This window comes from Ovis aries, chromosome 5 (genome assembly GCF_016772045.2).
Source record: "Ovis aries strain OAR_USU_Benz2616 breed Rambouillet chromosome 5, ARS-UI_Ramb_v3.0, whole genome shotgun sequence".
In the NCBI taxonomy this organism is placed as follows: domain Eukaryota; kingdom Metazoa; phylum Chordata; class Mammalia; order Artiodactyla; family Bovidae; genus Ovis; species Ovis aries.
The window spans coordinates 38,177,798-38,186,814 of record NC_056058.1 but is presented as its reverse complement, the minus strand read 5'-3'; positions in this window follow the sequence as shown (position 1 = coordinate 38,186,814).

Below are 9,017 nucleotides of genomic sequence, written 5' to 3'. Positions count from 1 at the left end.
CAATGGAAAAGCACTACACTCACTAACATGAAATGTCTGATTGTGATTAGCAGTAATCTAATATTTGACTATGCATTCTTTTCTTTTTTTTCAGCAAAAACTTCAATAAATCCTCCCTTACCTCTTTGGAAAAATTACTCCCTCAGAGCTATCTGAGAGACTTGTCTCCTGGCAATTGTCCTCAATAAGGTCACCATTTAAAAAATAATTCTCAACTTTTAGGGTGTTCAGTTTTTTCAGTCAACAAAGGAAATATCCCAAGATTCACCCTCAGCATTTCCAGGGACAAGAATATTGTCCCCTGTGAGTTATAAACAGCATCTGAGTAAATAATGTCAACTAAAAAATTAATCACAACCCGTAAATAGAGTTATTTTATTTGATTGGTATGTTAAGGACTCCAAGCCCAGCAGGCAGCATCTCAGTAGCCCTGAGAAAACTGCTCTGAGGAGGCAAGAGAGGGATTCAAGTTATATACAAGTTTGCAACAAAGTAGGCAGACAGTCTAACTATCAAAGATTATTATTAAGTAGTAAGGAAAACCAGATATTAAGCTAAGGAATTTAGAGTTTTCCTCTGTATGGGAGGATTTCCGTGGCAGCTTAGACGGTAAAGCAGGAGACCTGGGTTCGATCCCTGGGCTGGGAAGATCCCCTGGAAAAGGAAATGGCAACCCACTCCAGTCCTCTTGCCTAGAAAATTCAGGCCTGAATGAAGGAGCCTGGTAAGCTACAGTCCATGGGGTCGCAAAGAGTCGGACATGACTGAGCGACTTCAATGGTTCACTGGTTCTCTGGTTCTGTATGAGACTGGACGAGGAAATGGCAACCCACTCCAGTATTCTTGCCTACAGAATCCCACAGACAGAGGAGCCTGGCAGGCTACAGTCCATGGGGTCGCAAAAAGTCGGACATGACTGAGCAACTGACTAATACTTCCGTATGGGAAGATGCAAGCCTCTGGGCTCACTGAATTCATTCCTTTCATATGCACTTCAACAATCTTGGGGGTAAATCTTGTTTCCTGATTATCTACATCCTTAATTCCTTGTTCACCACAAGGAGTGGCAGATATGGTGGATGGCTGCTTCTTGCATTCCCCGAGGTCCTCAGCAAACACCATTCGGGGTTGTGGCACTTGCTGGATCACAGGCATTTGTTCCCTTTTGAGAGACCGCATTCACATTTGGAGGGTCAAAATTGCAGATAGCTGTGACTTTTTTTGGTCACTGATATGGCAAGAAATGTTTCATTTCACAATAGCAAGCAAATGCAGTCTCTTTCAAGTTTTCAGTACAATGATTGTTAGGAAACAGAAAATAAAACTGGACTCTAGTGCTCATTCCCATGAGAAGAAAATACTGGGAAAAGGAATTCCTGGTATTGTTACTGAACACAGATTCGTGTCGTAAATGCACAGGGAGGCCAAAACCTGAAATATCAGCGTTTGGAGCAGAGAAGGGTTAATTGCAGGGCCGTGCAAAAAACCGATGGCTTTTGCTCTGAAAACTTGGAACTCCCTGATGGTTTGAGGGCAGACGTTTTAATAGGTAAAATTTGGTGGCGCTCCAAGACTCTTGAGCTCAGCCTGAAGTTACCATTCTCCACCTGGCTAGAGTCCTTATTTCTTGCACAGGAACTCAAAGCTGCTGTTTGTATATTCCTTTAGGAGGAACCAGGATTCTGCTTTAATTGCTACATTATAGTTAAGCAATCCTCAACCTTTTTCACACCAGGTACTTGTTTTGTGGAAGATAATTTTTCCATGGATCAGGTAGGTTGGTTTAGGCAGTAATGTGAGCAGAGGGGAGCAGCAGATGAAACAAGGCTTGCTCACCGGCCAGTCACCTCCTGCTATTTGGCCCAGTTCCTAACAGGCCACAGCCCAGTACCAGTCCTCAGCTGGGTGTTAGGGACCCCTGCTATGGTTTCTTACTGTTCCTCCTTTGTTTCAGCATTCACTACTTCCATGGTTAGTAGTTGTTTGAATCTGCCCTTCAGAACTCAGGAAAGTCTAGGAGGCTGAAGTCTTTATCCTGCAAACAAGAAATAGGGGACCCAGAAAGGCTCTTGTACCCAGGAGGGCCCCATAGGACCCTGCTCAGTTTTAGTATGGGGGTACAGACAGAAGTAGTTTGAGTGGGCCTTATTTGCATCTTTATTCCAAAAACTAACTCTGAAAGATATATTTATTGGAGATATAAAACACTGGGTATAAGATGAGCTGCAAGGATGTATTGTACAACACAGGGAATATAGCCAATATTTTGTAATAATTGTAAATGGAGTAAGACTTTAAAATTGTATATTTTTAAAATAAATCTATAAATAAATAAATACTTTCATTTTTTAAAAAAAGACATATTTACACCCATTATGGAAATTTGATTATGCATCTGGCATTAAGGGATAGGAAGGATAAAATTGTTCATTTTGTTGAATGTGGCAAGGTTCTGAAACCAAGTGTTTCAGAAACCAGTAATCAAGAAACCAAGCACCACACTCGGAGAGTTGGAGAACGCAGGTTTATTATGCCAGGGGGCCCAGAGGAGTTACCACTGCAAGCTCTGGACCCTGAACAAAGGGGTTACAGAGTTTTAATAGACATAAGGGGCTTCATACATGCAGGAATATGGTTAAGACAGCAAGGGGGGTGCCTGACCTTTACACAGACAGGCGTGATTAAGCAGGATTGAAGGGGCTGGACAATTGCAAAGAGCAGGACAGGAGTGAGCGAGATAAGCTCCAGTTCATAATATTATTGTAACTCCCCACTTTCCAAGACTATGTGACCTATGTGATCCAGACTTTGCAAGGTGCAAGCTGAGTTACAGAGGCAGAACGAGCAGGAGGTTATGTAAAATTTTAACTTTTCCTCTTCATTCCCTTCTCTTGATGCTTCTATCACTTGTTGTAGAAAGCATTATCTCATGTTTTGGTAAGACATTCAGAGCTCCCCAACGTTTAGGGATTATGTTGAGCTATTACCATTTGCAACTTTATGGATTCAGTCTGAGAGGCTATGTACCGAGTAATTGCATTGAGAATACAAGGGCCAAACAAGAGTGCCAGAAAGAGCACGAAGAGAGATCAGTTAAAAGGAGAAGCCACGATGCTCATCTCCATATATTGTCCCAATTACCCCAGGAATTAGCTAGTTCTTCTCTCCTAGTTTCTCTCTCCAGCTAAGGTTCATTCCCTTAGCTGTTGGGCCATGTCCCTGACTATTCCTGATTGGTTTACATAAAAGCAGCATTCTTTCTTCAAGAAGAGGCAGAGCCCTCCCTTTGCAGCTGTCAGTAGGTCTAGCCCTCTCCTATTCTGTAAAACCACCTCAGCCAGGGAGCCTAGTTGGTCCTGTAAGACCACTAAAGATTTAGCTACTCTCTCAATGTCATCTGTGAAGTCCTTGGATAGTGTATGGTAAAAGGTGGTTGATGAAGCAATTCCTCCTATTCCCATACCTATTCCAGCTGTAATTCCCATACCTATTCCAGCTGTAATTCCCAGACCAATTAGTAGGGGTATGAACTGGATGGTTCTTCTTGACTGTGAGTGTGCTGCCAGAGGTACGATGAGAGTCTGCTTGTTAGGGACAATATTTATCTGGGGAGTGAGGAAAGCTAAGGTGCAGATATCCATCCATTGACTGGTAGACATAAGTAAGCATCTGTCCCACAAACAAAGAAAAGGCCTTGATAGAGGCAGCACCATATTGTGTTTGTCAGAGGATGAGTGAGCCACTCACTTTTTAAAGTTTGATTACATCAGCTCCTGGCTAAATTGCCTAAAGGTTCAGTTCTTAATCATCTGTAAAGCATTTCAGAGCCTTTTGAGTTAACTCAACTGCCCTTAAGACTGGTTCTTGCAGGGGTGGATCTATAGGAGTCCCCATGGTTATTGCATTATTCAACGGTACTGGTGTAGCTAAGTACCGTGGAACTCCAAGGATAAGCAAAGCCAGCAGTCTCTGGCCAGCTGGGGGTTGGTGTCATTAAAAACCTGGTGAGTTGCACTGAGAACCTGGTACACATGAGGATCTAAGGGGAAGTTAACTCTGTAACCTGGGTCATACTGCCAACAGGCAGAGCCTGATTTTTTAGGGCAAAGTTGGTCCATGATTTCATTTTGTCTGTATTATTGTCCCTGTCCAGTAGGTTTTTCCATTCATTTGGCAGATAGAAAACTGTTCTGGGTTGTAACATCTGTGTGGCATTTGGGGGTAGACAGAGGTATAGGGGCATGATGGCAATGCCATGGTGTCGGGATACCACCCGGGGATCCTCTGGCTGGGGAGAGGTAACGGCAGTGGAGAGCATAACTGGAAAACACTTTTGGCATCCAGGCTCCTGGATATACATCACATGGTTATGAAGGCAGTAGGTGATTGGCCTATAGGATTGGCTCTCTATACATTGTTCTAGCTGATGGTTAAGTAAGCAGTTTTCCAAGGGTTGACTGTGATGTTGACAGGTGCATGGTGGATAAGGAATGGCACCATCTGTTACAGCAAGGGACACCAAAAGGCTGCAAAGCAGCTTGCACACAACAGATAACTGAACACTAGTAAAAGTTTTCTCCCCATCTTTGGGTTGCCACAGCTATAGCAACTGGGCCTATCGTGAAGGGGGAGTGGTCAGCTATACCGTGTGTGGTTTAGTTAGTAGGGAGAATCGATCATAAGAGACATCAGATAAGAATGAGGCTTCCCACTACAGAGAGATAACAGGCAGCTAACAACAGCTTCTGACCCAAATTCCAGTCCTGGAGTATGGCTGAAGCTAGTCCTGTAGGGAGGAACATAGCAATAATACTGATTAGGGATAGAGGCCAGGGTTGACAATGAAAATCCATCGATATTTCGATAGTCAGATCCTCAAGCTTCCACTGTGCCTTGACCAGCCAGCTGCCGGATGTGGCTGGAGCAAGGCTGAAGAATCCTCAAGCTTCTGCCGTGCATTGACTAGTCAGCTTTCAGGGTGACGAGAGCAGAGCTCAGCATCCTTCTTGGGTGAGGGCCATTGTCTTTGGAACCGGTCCTTGAGAAGGTTTTCGGGGTCCCGAACTGCTTTCCAGGTGTCCTCATCACAGGAAGCCACTGCCTTCTTGACTCTGGTGTGGTGGATCCAAGGGATGACACCTGTAACTTTAGCAGTAGGGGTTTCCAGAACGACTGTGTGAGGGCCTGTCCAAATTGGCTAAAGTGGTTCCTTTCTGCATTCTTTAACCCACACCTCATCTCCTGGCTGATAGGGATGAACCCAATTGTCCAAAGGAATGGGTGTCCTTTCTAAGATTTCTCAGGCGATATGGTAGAACAGTTTTCCCAGGGCCTGGAGGTGTCAGGACATCTCCAGGTCAGCTAGTTGTTGGGGGTCTTCCTTGAGCTTTTCTATCACTGGGGTGTTCTCCCATATAAGATCTCAAAGGGGGCATAGCCTGAGGACCTCAGGGAGCACTGGGCTCAGAGCAAGGCTAGGGGTAACATGTCGACTCAAAATAACTGGGTCTCCTGACAGAGCTTAGCTAATGCAGTCTTGAAGGTCCAATTCATGTGTTCAACTTTCCCTGAGCTCTGTGGCCTGTAAGCAGTGTGAAGCTTCCGTTTGCTCCCCAGTGTCCTGGATAAAGTTCGGATTATCTCAGACACAAAGGCTGGCCTGTTGTCAGACCCTATGGAGAGAGGCAGCCCATGTCTTGGGATTATGTCTCTTAGCAGGGCCTTGGTCACTTCGCATGCCCTTTCAGTGTGTGTGGAGTAAGCTTTAGCCCATCAAGAGTAGGTGTAGACTACCACAGTAAATACTTAGAGCCCCTATAGGGCTTGACTTCAGTAAAGTCCACTTCTAGATCTTCAAAGGGCTGTGTCTCAGCTGTCTGCACCCCTGGGTTGGGTCTTGGTCCTTGGCTGGTGTTGTTCCATGCACAAGTCACATCTAGCACTGATCTGGGCACACGGGGTTGGGAGCTTAGGAAAGAAATAGTAGTGGCTCAGTAAACTCTCCAGCACAATTTTTCCTAAATGAGTTGTCTCATGGTGCTGTTTTACCAACTGGACTGCTATATTGCTGGGGACAAAGAGTCTTTGGTCAGGGAGCTTCCACCAGCCCTCCTTTTCTTTTTATTCCTCCCTCATTTAGAGCCCATTGATCTTCTTCCTTGGTATATCTCGGGGACAGAAGCATTCTGGTGCCAAAAAGACCTTAAAGGTTGACTCAGGGCCCACTGTGGGGTTTGGTTGGGTCACTGCCTCCTTGGCTGCCTGGTCAGCCAACCGATTTCCTTTGCTGACTGGATCAGTTCTTCGCTAACGGCCTTCACAATGGATGACTGCCACCTGGGTAGGCTTCCAAACTGCCTTTAACAGCGGAAGGATTTCTTCTGTTTTTGATCTCCTTTCCCCTCCACTGTCAATAGTCCCCTTTCTTTATAAATGGCTCCATGAACATGTTAAGTAGCAAAGGCGTACCTTGAGTCAGTATAGATGTTGACTCCTTTCCCTTCACCGTGGACAAGTGCCCATATCTCAGCCCATTGTGCTGGCCACGCTGTGTCAAGGCCTCAGCCTTCACTATCTTGTTAGTTGTTGCTATGGCATAGCCTGCTTTGTGCTGCCCGTCATGAATGAAACTGCTTCCATCAGTGAACAGTTCCACTTCTGGGTTCTGTAGGGGAATGTCCGTCAGGTCTGGCCTGCTCGAGTAGATTACATCTATGACCTCCTCACAGTTATAATCGGGGGTTCCTGCTTGAGTAGGTAAGAAGGTGGCAAGGTTCAGTGCCCACACAGTCTCTAGTCGGACCCGTGGGTTTTCGCAAAGCAGTCCTTGATAGTGAATCATCCTGGAATTGGTCAGCCACTTATGCCTCTGGCTGTTCATTAGGGCAGTAACAGCATGGGGAAACCTTACATTTATGTTTTGTCTTAGAGTAAGCTTATCTGGTTCTCTGACCAGGACCACAGTGGTAGCTAATGCCCGGAGACAAGGTGGCTATCCTGCAGCCCCTGGATCTAGTTGTTTGCACAGGTATGCAACCAGGTGCTGCCATGGCCCAACTATCTGTGTGAGGACCCCCAGTGCAGTGTGATTTTTCCCATGCACAAAAAGGTTAAAGTCCCGAGTCACATCTGGCAGCCCTAATGCTGGAGCACTGATCAAGAGTCTCTTTATCTCCTTGAAGGCTTTTTCCTGTTCAGGTCCCCACTCTAGGGGGTCCTTACCAGACCCTGCTGTGGCTTTATACAAAGGCTTGGCAATTTCAGAGAAACCCAGTACCCAGATCTGTCAGATTCTGGCAGCCCCGAGGATTGTGTGGACTTCTTTCTTGGTGTTTGGCTAAGGTATTGAACAGATGGCTTGCTTCCTCTGATGTCTGAGCACCCAATGCCCTTTCAAGATGCCAAACCCAAGGTACTTGACCTCCTGTCTGCAGATATGATCCTTTTTCCATGACACCTTGTACCCTGTGGTGGAGAGTAGAGCCAACAGGGCTTTGGTGCCTCTCCAGCAGTCCCCTTGGGTGGGACTGGCCAGCAACAGATCATCCATGTACTGGAGTAGGGTGCAGCTCAAAGTTTTTCCAGGAAAGGCAGCCACATCCACAACTAGGGCTTCACCAAACAGGGTAGGTGAGACTTTGAAGCCCCGTGGCAGTCAGGTCCAAGTAAGCTGTGTCTTTCTCCCCGTGTGTGGGTCTTCCCATTCAAAGACAAACAAGGGCTGGCTGGCTGGTGACAGCTGGAGGCAGAAGAAAGAGTCCTTGAGACTGAGGCAGGTGAACCAGCTTGCCTGAGCAGGTAAGAGACTCAGGAGAGTGTCGGGATTTGGGACCACTAGATGGATGGTGATCACTGCACTGTTGATGGCACAGAGGTCCTGGATGGGGCGGTAGTCATTCCCTCCAGACTTCTTGACCGGTAAGAGCAGAGTTCTGGGGAGACTGACACTCAATTAGGATCTCAGCATCTCGGAGACATTGGATGTGGTCCCAAATTCCCAGGCATGTCTCCCGTGGTACTGGGCATTGTCTCTGTCTGACAGGAGTGGCTCCTGGCCTCAGGTCCATTACAATGGGGGCGTGGTTTTTGGCCAAACTTGAGGGGCCCTTCTCTGCACAGACAGCAAGGAATTCTTTAAGCAGGCTGGGGGGATTTATTTGTTCCCTCCCTGAGGAATAGAGGCACCATTCATCTTCTCTGGGCACGGGCACAGCCATCATCAGAGCCAATTGTCTCCCCAGGGTGAGGCTTACAGGCTTTCTGGGGGCAAAGGTGATCTGCACCCCCAGCTTTGTCAGTAAGTCTCTATCCAGCAAGGGAATGGAGCATTCTGGTAAGTATAGAAATTTATGAGTCACTAGATGGCTCCCCCCAGCTGACACGAACGGGCCTTGCAAAATGAGCGGGCTGCCATATCCCCTGTGGCCCCAACAATAGTTGCTGTTCAGCCTGTGAAGGGAGCCACAGGTAACCACTCTGTGGTTACCATGGAGTGTTCAGCTCTGGTAAACACCATAAAAGTGATTGATTCTTGGCCCCCTACTTTCATTGTGACCGTGGGCTCCCAGGGGCCCAGGATCAGGGAGCCCAGTCCTCCCTAGTCTGATTTTGCTCCAGCCAGGCCGAAAAGGTTTTGGACAGCTGGCTCAGGCAGATACCTTCCTTTGTTGGATTGACTGAACTTCTTTGACCCTTCAGATGTCCCTCTGTGATGGGGGCACTCATTCTTCCAGTGTCTGGCCTCTTTGCAATAGGCTCACTGGTCACAGCATAGTGGTGGTCTCTTCTTAGTTTCCTTTTCCCATGAGGCAACAGTCTGTTTCACTAGATCTGAGCTCCTTGATGCCACTACTAGCAGGGCTACTTTCCGTTTCATTTTTCTATCCGCTTCTCGTTGAGCTTCATGGTCTCGGTTCACAGAGGCTTTATTTGCTACCTCCAGGAGCCATGTTGCATTCATCCCAGTGAAGCCTTCCAGCTTTTGGAGCTTTCGTTGGATGTCTGCACAGGATTGAGCC